Genomic DNA, 19,846 nt, shown 5'->3' on the forward strand with positions numbered 1-19,846 from the left:
TTAATTTTTTCCTTGGTGATCTGACACCTTGTTGCAACATAACAAGTTGCTGGTGACAGGTAGGAGAATGTACCTCATCAAATGTCAATACAGGACAGATTTCTTGCATGCTGCTAAGTACATTGTGCACATCCTGACCTTATGCATTGAAGATGCAAAATTGCATTGTCACAGGTACCAAGAGCAAATGCACAGCAGTTCAGAGAAGTATCTCACAAGGTTAACAGTAGATGCTAGGAGCTCTAATCCCAAGAATTATCATAGCATGGGAAAGTCAATAGATTTTTTTTTTCCTAATAGGTTCCAAAGAGAAGACATGAGATGAGATGAGATGAGATGAGATGAGATGAGATGAGATGAGATGAGATGAGATGAGATGAGATGAGACGAGACATGACATGGCTGATTTGTCCCTTCTGAAAGCCCTGTTTATCAAAGATTTTCAACTTAGTAGTCTACTGTTCAGCCTAAGTCCCTAAATCCTAATATTTGCCATAAAATCAGTGTCAGCAATACTGATAGCTTTTTGATGTAAAGAGAAACTTACTTAAAACATTGCAGAATGCTTTCTTGGCCATGTAGACCACGGAGCTTTCTGCTGATACCGTTTCATGTACTGAAAAAAAGTCAAAGGACTAGTTCAAACATTCACAAGCATTTCTGCTGAGAAAGCAACAGCTGCCTCAGAGCCATTGAAAAATGAGGTCTGCTTTGAAGAGGTAATGCAAGTTTATTTGCTTTGCAACAGAGCAGACCTTCAGTTCTGATCTTTTTGAAACATTCTTTCAATAGTTTAGCCTGGGTTTTGCACAACCTTTTCAGAATTAAGCACCCTACCAAACTGCTGCCAACAAAGGTTGCTTAATTCCTCAGTAAAGAGGGAGTCTTGTTATTTAAATAAAGTAGCTACTGTAGTAGATTTGCAGATATGTTAAGAGTATTACAGGATCTAGAGGTAGATTTAGGGAGAAAATACAATAAAGAAGGAAAAAAATAAACAGTGTACTTATTGAAACTGAAAAGACATTATGCCATGTGATGTGATTGCATCAGATAAGAGCAGGTGGAACTGTGTTACCCATAGGTGCAATGTAATGCATGTTGTAAAGTGACACTTGTTTATAATTACACTTACAATTACACAGCCACAGGGTTCTTCTGTCCCTTTTTATGGACTGCATCACCACATTACATTTTCCTAAACACCAGTAGATTAACACACAACCTTTTCTCTGAAAGTGGACTGTTGGTTTTATCAGCCATGCATTTATTTGTGGTGGTGGAACAGCAGCTACTTCATTCCCTGAGGAATCACAGCAACACAGATTATCTAGTCCAGTACATTCACTGTAGAGATGGGGTCACTTTACAACAGTTATTCTGGAAGAAATTTTCAGAATCAATTCAGATTCCATTCATCATGTGAACATACGTTTTCATTCTTTAGTCACCAAAACAGGAGTACCTTGTCAGTCACTGTGAGTTCCCCCAAAGCCAAGATTTTAGTAGAAGTAATCACTGTAGTTTCTCAAGCATCTCTGCATCTTTGACCAGAAAGAGAGAACCTAAAGGCAATATGAAGGCCCATGAAGACAGCCTGAGAGAGATGGGTTTTTTAAGCCTGGAGAAGTGAATGCTCTGGGGAGAAATTGATGATATCAAACTCTGGAATCAATACATTTTTAATACAAGGTGTGATCTATATTTTTTTCCTACTGTTCATTATGCTAATTAAATTCCTTTGATATCTCAGCATCCCTCTTATTTTACATTGTGGACATAGGCCTGCGTATAAAAGTTTCATAAACTGCCCATAGCCATAGATACATACACGTATCTATCATTAATTATTGCAAAAGAAATGCTGGCATGTATGGAGTCCATGGCAAAAATTCACTTCAACAAAGATCAGATTTTGCCTTTCCCCCTGCAATGTGTCTGTCAGGTGCCATTGCCTTTAATGCCAACTGTCAGCATGTGCCTTGGCCAGTAGTGCCAAATAACTGCATATGCCTTATTATCCAGCATATTAAAAATGTATTTTCTGCTGGCTCAACTGAGCTTTCAGTCCAAGATGGAGGTTGTCACATCTGCCCAAATGAGACTGCATGCTGCTGGAATGAATTCCCGGCTCAGTTCCAGACACTAGCTCTCTGTTCTTTAGTGGCTTTGGAGCTCATAGAATCATAAATCAAAGCCAATATGTATGCTCTACGCCCAAAGATTTGCAGTAAAGCCTTAAGATGAGTGGAACTTCCAAAACACCCTGCCAATTAGAACTATTGTTTACACTGTTGAGCTTCTTATTTGGTGAATTGTCCAATGCTGTGATTCAGCCAGTAGGTTTCTGTGCTGGAGTGTTGCAAACATGTGAGCAAATCATCTGGGTACAGAAAGAACAATTTTAACAAATATTTTGGACATCTAGCACAGCTTTCTACCCAAAAGCTTTCAGTGAGTACACGTTAATTAAGCTCTTCCTGCTTCCACTCTGAGGTAGCTAAATGTGACTATAATCATTTTCGAGATGGAGAGATATTAGCACAGAGATGTTAAAAGATCTACCTGCTGGCTGATATGATTTCTGTGGAAGGTGGATCCATTGTCAAATCAGACTGGTTTTCACCAGGCAGCCAAAGATAGGCTGATTACATATCTTTACATCTTCTGTCCCGATTCCCCCCTGTCTTCTGCTTCAGCCTCAGAATAGGGTCTCTCATGCAGGTGATATGTGGGTTCTTAAAAGCACACTACACATCCTCTGCCAGAGACATTTATGTTCACTGAACTGGTAACCTCTGCAAGAATGCATACAGCTGACTAATGAAGATTTCATCTTTGGGAAAAAGCAACCCACAGGGATATCTTTCTATCTTTCATACCAAATAAATGCTTGGCTTAGGATAATGAATGATTTGTCTTCTCCTGTCATTTTTGGGAGTCAAAGCATATCTGATTTCTCCCATGCTTTATCAGAGTCATGCGTTATACTCAGAAATTTCATTCTTCTTTCCCCAATAAAAATTCACCTGGAAATAGTGATACATAAATAGGACATTAATAACTCTGAAATTCTGTTGCTAGTTTTGATCAGAGGAACACAGTTGTATCTATCAGTCAGATTTGCAATTTCACCCATCTTCCTTCATTGGAGCTCATCCTATCCAAGTCCAATTTTAAAATAAAATAACCATGTATTTTGTTTTACTGTTATAAGAACCAAACACAGTATCTACTAAACCTGCCAGCTATCCTGCTAATTTTGAATAATCTTTTTAATGTTTGCCACACCTAAAACTTACCCCAGTCAACCTAGTACTATTATTGCCTAAGAAACTAAAGGCATTAACCAGCTGCTGTGGAAGATAATTTTATTTTTTCATTTGCATTCATCAGTTTTTGAGGGGAAAGGGGGCTGGTATTTTTCCAGTTTCCAAAAGGCAAGGATTCTGTTTAACTCTGTGCTTCCATATAGGTTCAGGCTATCAGTTCTGAATACCATATCTGAGGTAATCCCACAAGAAATCAATAATAATATTTAAGTCCCTAGAAATTCCCCATCTCCCCATGCCATGTGATATGACTCCTAATACCAGTGAAGGTATTTAAATCTACTAAATTCTCAGTAGTTTAAGCCATGGAAAGAGGACAGATTTATTTTCTACCACACATAACATCAAAATTATCTACAGGTAATGGTAGATCCATCTTAGAAGTTGCAGCTGTATAGAAAACTCTATGGTACCACTGTGATGCCATCTGGATGAAAGGTGGAACACACCTAGAAAATGGTTTTATAGCTGGTGTAGCTTACAGTTTCAAATTCATTCAGATTTAAAAATGAAGGATAAAAGAGGGGTTAACTCCTGGACTTGTTCTCCCATATGCAAAGAAATTTGATTTTAGTACTAATTGCAGTGTGAACTTCAGAACAGAGAAATTCTACAGTACCTACAGTATGAAGAACAATTCAGGTGTAGCCAGTCTGTCCCACTCTATCAAAATCCTTCTTTCCACCTCCAGAAAAGGCTGTCATTAGACTCAATTCTACATTTATGAAAATGTAAAATGAAATCAATGAGCTAACATAATTATGAACTTGTTCTTAATATAATATGATAAATCTGATTTGTACTTGAGAAGATTATTTCAAATCTACTGGCCAGAATGTTGCCAGTGTCTTACACTTCTTCTTTATTCAAGATCTGTACTTTCTTCACACTTTCATAATTTCAAACATTTCAGGATTATGGTTAGAAACTTTCTTATCACCAGAATCTTTCTGTCCAACTCATAGGAGCTATCTTATCTTAGAATTAGCATTAATACATCTCTTTATGGAATAGTCCCAGGAATTCATAAAATTCTGGACTTTGTGGGGTTTTGTAGCTAAATTATTTCCAGAATCTCTGCCTAGTTATATTTTCATTCAAATGTTCTTTCTGTTTCTAGACTGTCTGTATATGTCAGCTAAATGAAAGCACTTACTGTATCTTGCAGTGCTTGTGCTCTTACTGTATTAAGTCCTTAGTTCATGTCCCCATTTTCACCAGTCCATTTTATTAATTCAGATATTAAATTACATTTGAAATGTTTGTCATTATTCATGCATGACATCTGAGCATCATTTCTGACTTGTGACACACCTCGTGTTGTAACTTCTGTCTCTTTAAAGCCTGTAATTTGTATAGCAGCACAGCTGAGAGTCTAGTACCACCTATATAATCTCATCAAGTGATGAAATTTTGGAATAGAAATTCAAAGCATGGTAAAAATACAGTGTGCACTGCAAGTTTTAGTTATCTACTGACATTAATAAGATAAAAATAATGCAGTGCTTGGAACATTTCAGGCTGGTTTTTTTGGGGTTAAGGGAGGCAAGGGGCAGGGGAACATGAGATCTGGCTAAGATCATAGGACATATCCCAAGTGAAACACAGTTCAAGAGGTGGGACTTGTCATCATTTCTTAAAACACACAGGCTGCATTTGTGCTGCTAGTCCTGGATAAAGCTTCATATTCCTGTAGGAAGGAAAGCTGACCCATTGAAGGCACGACCCTGAGGCAGGGAACACCTCCTTGATATGCCCTGTATCTCTTACACACCTCCTGACCAACCCTGGGGAACGGATTTAGCTTCATTCCAGTGACAATATAGGAGCAGCCCCCTTTTTCCTACCTCACAAGGTACTGTGAAGATAAATATGTGAATATTTAGGTACTACTGTAATGATGACAAAATAAGGCACTGGCATAAGATCACCGGGTACAATATTAGCATGGAGAGGAATTCTCCCGCTTGCCTGTAATGGGAAATTCCTAAAATCTTGCCTTAAAAGGAATGGACAATAAACAGCATGAATCCCTGAGGGGGATGAAGCAGAGGTCATACTGTACCGTCCACAGAGGCATTTTACTTCCAAGGGTGGCATTTTGAACATATTCTCAGTACTTTTTTCCTCTACAAACCTGAAAGCATTTTAATTTATGATAAAATATACAAATATAACATTTCTACTTTTTGATTAATAGTAGTAGACCATGTTCCTTTCTTCTTCAGCCTGAAAAGAAGGCACACATCTGTTTGAATATGTTTAATTCCATTGATTTTACTTGGGAAAAAGTATGATAAAAAAATCTGTGTTCTTCTGTGATGGATATTTTGCTCTCTGCTAAGTATAGAGAGGCATTTCCACCAGCTTAATTCAGGCCCCAGATTCAGCAAAGAAACTAATCATGTACATAACTCAATGTACAAGAATTACTCTCAAATATAAATGAGATACTTGTTTAATTATTTTATCAACACAGCGCTCTAAAGACTTGAACAGAAAAAATTTGTCTTTTCCTTATGATGTGAGGTTCTACAAAGCCAACATAGAAGCTGTATGTCAATTTTGTCTCCTTTAAGGTTTTTCCATTTGACAAAGATGGAAGATGTAGAGTGTCCAATATTCTGTTTGTTTGTTTCTGCCCATGCAGGGTACACAGATGACAGCCAAGGTTGTTCTCTGTTCTCATATTTCATCATTATTATGTTGATGGTGTTTAGAAAAAAACCTTTCCAATATGTTATCCAGAAGTTAGAATTAGCTGGTGCCAATGAGGGTAAGGTACACTACCCTCAACTGTGGTAAATAGAGCACACGGGTCATTGCACACTGTATTAGCAAGTTAGGTGCTCTGACATTTTATTAGATTATATCAAAAATGTGCATTTCACTTCATTTTTCCTTATAACATGAGACTAAGCTGATAAAAATTCCAGGATGGATAAAGAATTGGTTTGTTGAGATTGGCAGCAGTAAGGAACAGGAGAGTTTACTTTTCTTTACTTTTTTTTTTTATTATTATTAAGAGGCACACATAAATAACCTGATTACATCATACCCTTGATACCTTCCATTTCCTTTTACAGGTATCTCTCCCAGAAAAAGCTGCTCTTGGCTGGCACCAGAAATCCTTGTAAGTATTAGAATCAGGAAAAAATTTCAAGACAGAAATTCAGTAGTCTTAACAGAGTTCAGATTTCACCATAAATTTGAAATTCCAGCAAGTTTTTGGTGTAGGAACATACCAGAGAGAAACACACAGTCCTGAGGGCCTGGCAGAACTTCTGTCTGGACCAATAATAGCTCATTATAATCATCTTGGCTCTCAGTCACCTTCTCTTTAATTGCAGTTCAGCATGATCCTACAAACTTTTTCTGGGGAGGTGGTTGTGTAGTAATTGTTTTGGCTGGAAAGCCTGAGAAGCTTATCACAGTTTTAAGCCACCATCAACAAGGAACACATCTTGTGATAGTTCCAGTATTACCACACAAATGGCCTCCCATTACCCAGTGTCTATGTGTACCTCAAGACAAGTATCTCACAGATTACCTGGCAAACAAAATTTTTATGGGGTAAACAAGCCACATCTACACCTATTTAAAAGCAAGCTGCAATCACACTCCAATAGCCTCTGATAGTCAAATAGTAAAAAATTCTGTTACTGACATTGAATGGATGATACAAAATAAATTCTATACTTCTAGAACAAGTCATAAGTTAAGAGATAGAAAAATTCCTCAGGTATGATGAGGCAAACTGAAAATGGAGGAAAAGGAGAACTAAGTTTTATGGGCTTAAGGGAACACCTTTACAGCTAGGTATTCAAAGCATTGTACTGGTTGCTAATTATTTAGCTATTTATTTCTCTAAATAAAGTCCACAGGAATTGTCTGGTTAAGACCACCCATTTAGTTCTTAGAATTTATCTGTAAACTTTTGTGTTGATTTTCCATAAATTGCCTGTTCATTTTCCACATTTAAACTCTCCTACACGGCATGAAAAAAGTGGCATAAAACCAGCCCAGCCCAGCATGGTATGGACTGGGGACAGCAACTTTTGCTGTCATATGAGGAAAAGACAGATTTCAATGGAGAGTGGGTAGGAACAGGGTCTCTGCTGGCAGCAAATTCTATTTACTGTCCTCTACATAAGAAGCCAGATTATGTTTCATATCCAGACTAAGTTAGCCACATGCACTGAAACAGTAAAGTACCTGTAAAAGGCAATCAGAATTATTCTTTTCAAAGGCAGAATACAGAAGATGTTTTTAGAAGCACAGAAATCTGATTAACCCAAGGAGAGTACTATCTGAGTGATTCTGTATTAACAATGCTGGAAAAAAGAAGAGATAAGAGGATATCATGACATCCTTCTCTTCTGTTTTTATTATCAGTCAGTGGTAGAAACTTGGCACACCACTTCTGAAGCAATGTGACAAACTTTTTTTTTTTTTTTAGTGAAGGAATATAAAGCTGCTTTTACCTTAGTGTTGCTTCAAGTTTTGGTTATGACTCAAGCATCTCAAAATATTGAGAATAATTGCAACATTGTGTGCTGCCAGCATCTGCAGTACAAAACTCTTTGTGTTTTTCTCACACTTTATTTGAAAAAGGAACATTTTGCACCTCAATAGATAGTTGTGGTTTTGGATCATGAATCGGTAAGGAGTTTGATCTGTTCTGATTCCTACCCCTTGTGTCTCATTTTTCTCATTGCTTAGAACAAAATATTAATATGACTCATCTGTCATAAGTAATTTTCATGTCCTCTCCCCTCTATTTTGGTGTGTTTGGAGGGAAGCTGTAGTTTCGTAGATGTATTTGTGTATTTTGTGTAAGAGAGGATAGGAATCATAGGTATCTTAACCAAAAAGAAGAACAATGTCAGTAAAAAAAGACTGAACTGTAACTGAAATTTTTATATATTGTAATTAAATGTAGTTAATACTTTAAAACATGATATTTCAATTTACAATTTCTTACAATTTAAATATCACAGCTGTCACCCCTGGAACTTTGGAAAAGGAAATACTAAACGGGAAAAATTAATGTAGAGTTTCTGGACTCTTTTGTCCAAAATGAGTCCCAAATTTGATACTAAAACATTTACAAGGATACTAATTATGCTTGGGAAGCTGGTATTTGAAATTGCAAATGTCAGTTCCAGGATGTCAGGGTTTTCTCATGCAGTTTAAGAAATTCTATGTAGCATGCTACTTTCAAAAGATGTAATAATGTCTACACATTCTTGTGACTTTTCTCAAGTTCAGCCTTCTGCTCCATAGAAATTCTCTTACAGAAATTTAAAAAATTCACTAGAAAATAGCACAAGCAACAAATACAGCAGCAACTTTGCTACAGAGGCATTTGCAGCAATTGATCAGATTCCTCTTTTCTCCCTCAAACACCAGACTGAAATATTTTACTAAGCAGATCCAGTTCAATGCAAAACTCATTCCACAAGTCATCTTGGGATGACTGTTGAATGAGCAGAACTTAAGTATATGCTTCAAATAGAAATTATATTTATGTGACTACTTAAATTAACGAGGGTTCATACTGTTTCTGGGTTAAGAGAGAAAATAGTGATTTTCTGCATTATTGATTTTGCCTTTCTGCACTTGAATTGCAAACAAAATGTTGTTTTCCACCTGCAGTTAATACCTGCAAGCAGTGGGGCAGGGGAGGGAAAGTAGAGTGCTATATACCTTACTATATTTGAAGATGTAATACACAGAAAATAAATTTTCCCTTTTCCTTTCAGCTACAGCTTTGCACTAAATAATTCTTCAAAGCAAAGTGTTGAAATTAATCAGGAATCCAATGCTTAAGTTTCCTTTTAGGAATGGCTTTTCTCTCTTTCATAGTCCTTACCTCCCTTGCTTCTTTAAGAAGCTACCTTGGGCCTTATTTTCAGTGTAACAAAAAAAAAGATTGCCTTGTGTTGCTTAATGTCCAAGCTTTAGGCTTGGAATTTCTCCAAATAGTTCTAATTCATGTACTAGGATCTCCACGTGATGGAAGGATGATTCAGAGAGAGGGGGTTGTATCAGTAGGAAATCTTTCATGAGATTATTTTTCAGATTTAAAAGAAAAAATGACACCAAGATAGGTTTCCAGTTCTGAAAGTAAAGTGGAAGAGTGCTCATGAAGTGATCAATCTCAAGACATGAAGAGATGGATACTTAATAATAGATGAGTTTCAAAGAGAAAAAAGTCTCAGAGAGACCAGGTGATTCTCAGAAAAATCAGTGGGAGTGAGTGACTTACTGTAGCCAGATTTTGGCTTTTCATTGGTTACACTGTGTAAAGCCAAACTCTCAGCACTGGCCAAGGGTGTCTGTGGAGCAGGTGAGGCAGGAAGGGTAGCAGTGGTGTAGTGGGATGGAAAAAGGAGAAGGAAAGGTGGGGACTCTGTCAGTGATGTAGGGGAGGGTTTTTTTGAGGGGACTGTGTGCAGGGAGTCTGTGCAGGGACAGTGACTTTGTTCGCTCCTACAGTTGTCTTTTCCTCCCTTCCCCTTCTCCCCAGAGGTGGCACTCTCAGAGACCTTCACTTCACTTCCACTATCTCCACAGTCACCTTCTACACATTTTTCTTTACCTTCTTGATTAAGGAGAGGAAAGGTTGATCCTGTCTTGGAGGAACAAGAGCTAGGACAGGATGAGGGCAGAGAGCCAGAGGAATCCTGCTGCTGCTGGTGGTAGAAAGGGCAGATGTGGTGGCTGCTGCTGTACTGGGGCCCTCTGGTACATGCTGGCACTCCTTTACCCTTTCTCTAATCCCACAAAAGCAGCATGGATGGTACAAACAGGAGGCAGGAATGAGCTGTTTGGCTGAAATGCCTAATCCCTCTTCTTGTCAGGCACAGGCAAAGTAGCTTGCCATCCCCTTCAATCTGGCAGCTCTCCATTTTCCTAACTGTTCACAGCTACTTCTGATTTTTGTGACTCTCCTTCATCCACGCAAGCTGCTGAGACAAAGCCCCAAACCTAAACACCTGCAAGCTGCAGAGAGGTTTACATCCACACCTGTGGAGGCCAGAGCAATCTCTAGAAGTGATGAATGGATGTAGATATGTTCTGAATTATTGACTCATTGTTTGAAAGATAAAGCCTGTCTGGCAGGATAAACAATAAAGAACTACCCTTCATAAAACTAGGAAGCAAATGGCAACAAGGTTGTACGTAAAGCGTTGGCAAGTTCTGTTCTCCAGGCTTTAGAATTTCCTTGAGAAAGGCATCAAATGTGCATTTCTTTGTACAGCTCAGATGAATTGGATGAAACCAACTATGAATAGTCTACAGTGCCTGGGGATTATCTCCTGTCAGTTCCTCAGGTGACTACATTTGCTAAACTGCACAACAAAATGACCAGAGTTATGCTTTCAAGAGACAGAGGGAGTCAAGAGAAAATCCCCATGGATTATGCACCAAAGCAAGGACAGATTGGGGGTCTGTGCTAGATCTGGCATAACCAGGGAACTGAGCTGGCAATCACTGCAGAGATTTTTTTTAAAATAAATATGACACTAGAGTCCAGGAAGTTTTATCATCAGCAATCTAATCCCTAATCTAAACCAAAGAGCCTGGAGAGCAGACAGTCCTTTTCTGCAAGGACTCTTGGCTTCATGAGGAAGGCACCCACCTGGCTGCTACCATGCAGCAGCTCCCAGAGCCTGTGCTGGGGCTGGGTGGGCAGCTGGAGGCACCTGAAATGGAGAAACAGATTCCAGATAGTGACCAGAAGCTCAAGGGTTTTCTGGCAGCATTGTACTCTGCAGGTACCTAGGCTGACATTTTGAGATCTGCTTTCTAGCATCTTTTATGAAAATGTACTGTTCTGACCAAAATTTAAGTAGTTCTTTTGTCAGATTTGAAATATAGAGACGTTGTAATAGTCCAGGTGTGACATTCAGATGAAACTGTGTGTAGTGGGCAGGTTTCAAATGGGCTGGAATAAATCTGAGCTGGAATAAAGCAGTCAAGATACCTGCAGGATTCCCTTGAAAAATCAGTACTCCTTTTTGGCTCTCCTCCCTCTCCAAATGCTCTCTCTCTCTGAGATTAGCATAGTCTGGTGGTAGCTAGGCCACCCAGGGCACAGGTCCCTGGGACCCAGTGGGTCCTGAGGTACATGGTACTACCTGATGCAGCTCAGCTGTGCAGAGATTAGGAACCTGAAAAAATGCTTAAAGTAAATTGAGAGGTGCCTCCAGGTGTGTTTGGCTCTCTGGAGTTATTCTGCATGCTGGGAAGCCAGTGGCTCTGGAGAGTAAAAGCACAGACAGTGAAGATCTTTGGCCAAATATCTCCATTTTCAACCACAAAGTCAATTAACACATGAAGAGCACTACCTTGCTTATCAAAGAAGTGGGGTTTTTCATAGCCTGGGAGTTCACATGAGGTGGAAACTGAGCAGCAAAGGGAGTGTGCTGTCAGCAGCTGAGGGAAGGGGCTGTGCAAAGAGCTGGGACATCTCTAGCTCTGATCCAGTAGAGTACCCAAATATGTGCTTGCACTCCAGCTAGAGCACAGGTCTCCAGAATTCCTCATCCAGGACATTTATCACACTGAACCCTAAATATCTTGATGACAGATAAGCCCTACAAATCATGGAGACTCTTGCCAATCAAGTCAGCAGGATCTGGGTCAGGCAAAGCACATATGACTTGGTAGCAGCTGCATGAGAGTGATTAGCCTCTAAAATATTTTATATTTATTCAGGACATGAACATTGCCTGTGGCTCTCCCTGTTAGCACCCTCGCATTACAAGTGCAGTCACACTTGGGACATTGTGTGGTAGTTCCAAGCACACTGCATCAGTACAAGCCTCTTCACAACTGATGACTCTGTTACGCATTGCATGAAAGGGTTTGCATGTACAGTTTCATGGGGTCAACACATGTGGAGAAAGACAGGAGTAAAAAATTTTCAGCTGTCCTTCAAACTGATAATTTTACACCTAATAGTCTGAAAAAGCCACACAGTGTCTCTGCAGAAGGGTGGGAACAAGGCTTTAGGCACTTTTCTTGAAATTCAAACCCGTGTTTTAGTTCACAGCATAATTATTTACAGGATTGCCAACAAAAATACCAAACATTAGGAGTTTTAGTCCATATTCAAATTGCTACATCACTTTTCACAATCACTGAGTAACTGAAAAGGCTGCTCATAGTGAATGAATTGCCAGGTTTTCATGATTCTGAACAGTAGACCTTGAATAAGAAGCCTGAATATGGAGTTAAAAGACGATGTTAAGCAGCTGTGTTTGAAAATCTTGGCCAGTGTTCATTAATATTTCTGGAAAAAAAAAGAAAAAGAAAAGATAAAAGATAGTGTGCTATAGTGTGCTGATACAAGCTTTCTTTCCCCCCTAGGGACCAGCCTAAAAATCAACAGAACAACGACGGGCCTAACACAATCAGGAAATTTAGGTCTATTAAAGTGAAAAGTAAACGACCTGTCCTTCTGCCCTTCCCTGAAATCTAAATGTAAGTATATCCAGTTTTGAAATCCTAAAGGAGTTATACATAATGCAAAAACAAAGCACAAAGGCTTAAAAACTGAAGTTGTCTTAAAGCTATAATCTACACAGGATTTGACAAGTTGTTCAAATGTTTGCTGTACACTAAAGCTTTTAAAATTCTAGTAGAGAAACAGATGATACATACATTTTGGTGATCAACCTCAGCAGCATTTTTTTTTCCTGAAGGGAACATGTAAGCCTGGCATTTCGTGTTTAAAGAATTTTGGTTTTAATCTACTTTTATGGTCAGGAAAGAGTAGGAAGAGGTTTCATTAAAAAGGAAATGTCAAAAAACATTATATCCTGGGAACAGAGTGCACCAGGCTATTGATGTGCTTTTGATATCCAAAATGCATGTGTACACGTGTCTGCTTCCATGTGTATGCACATGTGAAAACAAACAGCAGCAACAGTCATTGGGAAATCCATGTTTAATACTATGTTTAGCTTAGCTCAATAATGTGAATAATATGTTAAACATCATTCTAAGCCTTAATGGAAAAGTTTCTGACAACTAGACATTAGCTCATAGTATCCACAGTCATCTTATGCCTATGACTATTGTTTGTTATCAAGTGTGACTTTTGGAAGAAAAAATGCAATATTGCTTAACAAGCTGTGTTGCAGTAGTGTTCTGCACTCTGTTTTGGTTTCTAGATAGCTAATTAAAAGAATCCACATGTTAAGAATGAATCACGTGAATTCCTCAGACTTTCTGAACCTCTTTCAAGGAGGATGAGCTCCACGTTTGATCATATGATTCTGTCTTGTGGAGAAATCCTTCAGAATTTGTCTGAAATGAAACCAGTAGAGCCACATAAACACCACTCTACAAACAGGCAGCTCCAGAGCATCAGCCCTGGCAGAGACACCGCTCTCTGAACCCACTGAACTTCTCCAGGCACCAGGGTGGGCTGGCTCAGTGCCTGGGCATTAGGGTCCCTGGACCATCATGGAGCTTTCTCTGATAATCTGCTGTGACCCATCCCTACAACCGGTGCCATAAAAGTCTTAACAAGAAAAATAAAATGGAAACAAATGGGGAATAGATAAATAAATAAAATGTATAATCCAAGGCTTCAGACACAAAACATTACAAGGGAGTAAAACACTTCCCAGATAGTATTTACGTTCTCCCAGAGCATCCCCAAGAGAGTTTTAGATCCCAAGCCACCTAACAATGAAAAATCCATCCAGGAGTGGCAGTGGGCTTTTATAACTTGGCTATGACGTTTCTATAGCAGCTGAGAAAAAGACTGCATATGAACAATGCTTTTTTATAAGTAATTTCTTCAAACCTTTCAATAAAGATCTTGTGGTGTTATATAATAATACAGATCACTTTGAAAAAAAAAATCACATGATCAGTATTTTAGAATATTTTACCTACAGGAAGTGAAACAGTAATATGAGCTAGTAAATATACATACTGGACAGGAAAATCAACAATTAAACTAAGCATTACAAATTAGCACCCACTACTTTTCATGCTTGGCAGACTTGCTTGGGAAAAACAAACACTGTTCTCAACAATTCACAAATATCAAGGAACAGAGAATTAAGGGGAAAAAAACCTTTAAAAAGGCTTGAGGGCTCTGGAAAATGATATATTTCCTTTTTTCTTTTTCCTTTTTTTTTTTTTTTTTTTAATCTATTCCAGCTAATAGAGAAGTATTTCAGCAAAACATTCAGATCTGGATAGAAATATCCCTCAGATTAAAAGGATCTGAAAACCCTTTATCTGTAGCAAGAATACAGAAAATTTTCAGACTAGAGCATCAACTGGCAGATAGACTTGAAAGGCATTTGGGTTCAATAGAAGTCCTGAGCTGCTACCAAAATCAACAGTCTAATTGTCTCAGCTGAAACTGGGGCTTAGCTTTTGGGTTTCCTGTAACTAAACCTTGCCACAAACAGCTCTGCTAAGTTTTTCCTCTAATCAAATAAAACACAGCAAAATTAAGATAAATACAGGAGACAATGAAGATGAATATGTAGTTTCCAACATAAGGCAGGGAGCAGATATTAGAGAAACTTGTGAAGATATCAAAATAGTATTTGTCAGTTCTAAATGGTTGATATGACAGTTCTTTAAAAATAAACAATCAAACATCTGAAAGTAATTGCTACACTAAGGGATTTAAGTTTATTTTATTTAAGCAATAAGGTATTTTAAAAATGTACTCAGAATGTCTAGCTTGCTTCAGATTGCTTTGATTTTCTACACAGTATCATGGTTGTCACTACCCACCCAATTGTGGTATTTTAATAATATTTTAAAATTGAAAAATGACAGCTGAAGTAAAGAAAGCAAAACTGTTCAGAAAGGTTACCGGAATGCACAGTTTAACTTCAGACACTTTGTGATCTGATCAGAAAGCAGATTGAAAAAAATGCAATGTGCAGAATTCAGAGGCACTGAGTCAGGTAACGAAGTCATACAATTTTATGTGGGTTTACTGAGGTCATATCTCAACATCAAAAGCAAACCTAAGTGACTGAAAGTAATGTTTTGATTTATGTAGTCCAATATTCTTTCTGTCTGTCCTTCTTCCTGTTGAACTGCCTTTTGTGCCTCTCAGTGTATAAACTTTAACATAGTCGCCTTCTCTGTCCTGTTTCCTCCTCATTTTCTTGTGCTTCATGTTCCTTCATTCAGTCCCTGCATATCTGATATTAAGGATTATTTTACCAGTCTGTCTTTTCCCTGCCTGACTTGGGGAGCTGGAAGTACCGGATGATTCTTAGTGGAACTCAAACCTCAAATAACTCATGTGTTTATGGAAATGTTACCTTGCAGTTCCAGGACCATTGATTTTAAACAAGAGTCTGTTGCTGGACTCTTTTAGTTGCTCATGAAAACCTAGCTTCAGATTCCTCTCAGCGGCTCTGGGTGGGAGGAAATTAAAGGGGAATTACAAAAGAAAAATCCTTTCCAAACATAGCAGTGTTATTCAATAGCTTAGAAATCTACTTCTCTTTTCCTGTTGGTGAATGTGGTTTCTTTAACTAATCCAGGAATTATTGTGAATAAACCCAATGGTTGCTTTTGTCTGTGTTTTGAAAATGAGGGGCTTGTTTAGGGCTTTAGTGGTAATAATTGATACATAAAGCTCTAGTATAGAAGATAACAAAAAGAACAAGATTATCCTACCTTCACAAATCATTAGAATTGGGAATATTCCATGGATACCTCCTGCTTGCCATTAGGAACTATGATGACAAGTTTACAGTCCCAGGCTGTGCAAAACCAAGACCTGAAGGACCTGCTGCTCATTAAATTCTGTGCTCCTCTGGTCCCCTGCTCCCCGGACAACCTCACATGTGCACACATCTACTCACTTCTGGGCTTTGGCAACAAGGGATTTGGTAGTGCTTTGACAGAAGATAGGCAGTGACTGCCCCTTTGCAATGTGAGGAGAGGCAGCCAACACAACATTGGTCTGGCTGGAAAAGGACTTCAGGCCAGTAGGCAAGAGGGTTTTATACTGATAGCAGAAAGTTCATGGAAGACTAGACCAATGTACCTGTCAGATTTGGGTACCAGACAGTAAGTTTGTTATGGGTTTTGCATTAAGCATAAATCCTCCTGTTTGTGTGCTGAAGCATATGGTTTGTTACCAAATAGCTCGTTAACAGCAACATAAAAGCATACAGCTGCAGTCACCACTTTATAAATGTTTTCCACACATTTTCCATAGGTTTCGTGTTCAGAGAAAAGTAGTGCTATGTGAACAATCTTTCAAAAGCCTCATTGCCCAAATTAATCAGTGTAATGATTTCTTATGAACTCACCAGGTTTCCTAAAGAAACACCAGTGTATTTTCTATGTGAGAGTCTCTAGAAATGTCACCTTTTAAGGCAGTTTTCTAGACTCTCAGAGAGTTCAAACACTGAGCTCTATAAATACCTTTATCGTGTAAAGTTCAGGAAACGTTACCACAGAATTAAATTAAATTTGAAATACAGTCAGAAGAATTACCCAGCTAATGATTACAGTTGAGCTAAAGTATTTGGTATATAATTCAACCTTCTATTTATTTTGAAAGGCATTCATTCAATACAGTTGGGTTTATTTAGGTAACAGGTTAAGATATCTTTTGTCAATTGCAAAAGCTATGCAATTGCTGTGAAATATTACTGTTCATAGTAGTCTTGCATAGGAACAATTTCATAAAATCACAAAAAGGTTGAGGTTGGAAAGCACCTCTGGGGGTCATCTTGTCCAGCCCTCCTGTTCAAGCAGGGACAGCTAGACCAGTTGCCCAGATCCATGTCAATATGGCTTCTGAATTTTCCCTGAGGACGGGGACACTGCAGCCCATGTAGTCATCTTCCCTTTTCTGCTCTCACAGTTTCTAATTTCTATATCTAGAATTTCCTCAGTACTTGTTCACTGCAGCAGTCTAGCTCATGATTTATAAGGGGTGGATGAATGTTGGAGCACAACGCTGCAATCAGGGATATTTTAGTTGAGAACTTGACAGGGTGGTTTGCTGAATTCCTGGTGTAAATAAGAAATGATGTAAATGGGGACAGCTATGCAGCAGCATGGCATCAGCACACAGTGTGGGAATGTGAGCCATGCCAGCTGATTACAAAGCGGTAGAATTTTTGTAGAATATTTTTGTGTGTGTGAAAAAGCACATTTCATGCTACGCTGCTTGCATTACAATATTTTTATGCACTCCACAGCATGGAGACTTAGTATTTTGAACCTGCAAAAAGTCTGGAATGTGCTCAGGTCCCCCCTTCTGTGCAGTATTTGTGAAACTGTTCGTCAATTCATGACAAACTGGAAAGACAAAAGGCAACAGCACGGAGCTTGTGCTGACAGTGTAAACAGAAATTTGAGTTTAGCAGACAAAGTTCACAGTTTGCAGTGAAAGGTCAAAAGGATTTCAGGCATTTTTGGTATTTTGTCTCCACTGTCTGCACAGTATCAAGAAAATGAAAAAGCCCCGATAGACAGTTTCCAATTCTGTATACTTGGCATCCCTGCTCAGCCTGAAGGAAGACGGGAAGCTCTATGTTTGGCATTCTGCAATTATTTGAGGACACGCCATCCTAACAAAGCTTTAACACTTACTCAGCCCCAACTTGCTTGGTATTTTTTCATGTGACATTTGATAATCTAAAAGGCTTACCCAGCTTCAGTTAAGCCAAGTAGCCTGCAGTTTTCATGCTAAAAATGCAGTATCGAATTCAGCATGATGGCAAAGAGTCCTAAGATGTCCTAACTCTCAACAAGTTATGTTCCTCTTTTCCCAACCAAGTCACATTAAAATATCAAATGCTTTTATGAGAAATCTCCTGTATTCTGTAGTTGAATCACAGGAGGCTTGGATAAGTCTGATTCCTTTTTTTTTTTTTTCCTGCAGTGGGTTCATTCCCTCTTCTGGATATTACTGTAATAACTCCTTTAAGAAAGGTTGAGCTCTGGCCTATGAAACACAGACAACATTTTTATTTCCTGGACTCAACTACATTTAAACCAAGTAGAGACTATTTTTCTGGAGGTATGTAACCTCAGAAATCTAAAGAAGAGTTTTATTACCTATGTATCCAACAAGTCAATTCAACCACTGCTTTTTACAAAATCACTACTTCAGATATTCATGCCTGTACTGCTGAAACAACAAATGAGAAAAAAAAATCTTATGTATTAATCTTGTCTTTGTGTGCATCTCTCCTGGTCTTGGAATAATCAGTTTTTTTAAGAGTGAGAATGGAAAAATAAACAAACAAACAAACAAACCCCCAGTAAAAATAGGCAAGCCAAGTATTGCCTAAATTTTTTGCAAAATGTATTCTTCTAGTCTTCCAAATGAGTTTTTTCTTTGTGTTCCTAGCTTTGCAATCCCTCATGTATCTCAGCATGATGATAGAGTAGGAGTTTGGAGTCCATACTGTAAGTGTCAAACACTCAAGCCCATGCTGTGCCTGTAGGTGCTGAGAGGTTCCTGGTGCGGTTTTCTCTCTAACTCCCACTGGCATATCCAACAGTGCCATAAGGTATCCATTTCCAGTCTTAGATGCTTGGATTCTTTGAACACTTTGTCCTTCAAGATTAGGCAGAACACCTGTTCCAGCTGCTGTGCAACATATTCCTTCATACTCTTCTTGAGACAGATACTTTTGAAATACAAAACATGTTTTGTTGTTGGGCCCCTTTCTTTACTTTATCTGAAACCTGATGTCCATTCTACCTGGCTTAAGAGTGTAGTAGTTACCTGCACAATTATTCAGTGGGTATGAAGAAGTAAAGATAGAAAGTGTCTGCAGATAATCCTCCTTTGGCTTCCTTCTCCTTTTAATTTCCTATTCCCCCCTACTTTTTACCTGGATATGGATGCTTTTGCTCTGAGGTTTAGTAGTGCTGAAAGGAGCTGAACAGACACCTGGACATACATGTTACCTCCTTCTACCATGCACGTGTGTGGAATACAAACCCCTTTTCACGTGCAATTAAACCTAGCCAGGAATGAATATCATCTCTAAATGGGGGCATAGATGCATAGGAACTGCAGGCAGACTTAAAATTAATTCCTTTTCTTCCCTCAGTGCAGAAAGATTAAGACCAAAGGGCTGGTGCTCACCATTTTCTACCCATCAGCAGGAAAATCTTCATGTTTTGATATGCTCAGAGCAAAGCCCATTCAAACATGATGCACTTCTAGGATGGCTAGAAAACAGCCTCTTGCCTTTTGACAAACAAGAGGTAGTGTTTGAAAAACTAAACACAGACCGAAAGGCGGGCAGACATAGACAGAAATGACTAAAAGGAAAGATTTTTTTAGCACTCATCTTTTATTATATTCTCCCTGGCCAAAACAAGGAATATGCTGTTTATAATAAGCTGTCTGTAGGTGACTGAAGTAACTGGGGGAATCATCGAATCATAAAATGGTTTGGGCTGGAAGGGACCTCAAAGATCATCTAGTTCCAACCCCCAGCATGGAGCAGAGAGGACCCTCCTCACAG

The 19,846-nt window shown here is 38.6% G+C and overlaps 1 protein-coding gene across 5 annotated transcripts in view; it reads left to right on the forward strand.

Annotated features, from left to right (window-relative positions):
- Positions 1–19,846, forward strand: part of COL8A1 (collagen type VIII alpha 1 chain) — an 89,324-nt gene that overhangs the window by 42,080 nt on the left and 27,398 nt on the right. The window contains exons 3-5 of one of the 5 annotated variants that reach the window (XM_071758747.1): positions 6,419–6,465; positions 12,714–12,827; positions 18,244–18,381. The exons of 1 other annotated variant lie outside the window; for it this stretch is intronic. The gene's annotated coding sequence lies outside the window, so the exon portion shown is untranslated. The remainder of the gene's footprint in view (positions 1–6,418; positions 6,466–12,713; positions 12,828–18,243; positions 18,382–19,846) is intronic. 3 more of the 5 variants (XM_071758730.1, XM_071758757.1, XM_071758737.1) reach the window with 3 other exon arrangements.

The sequence above is a fragment of the Heliangelus exortis genome, chromosome 1 (assembly GCF_036169615.1).
Source record: "Heliangelus exortis chromosome 1, bHelExo1.hap1, whole genome shotgun sequence".
NCBI lineage: Eukaryota > Metazoa > Chordata > Aves > Apodiformes > Trochilidae > Heliangelus > Heliangelus exortis.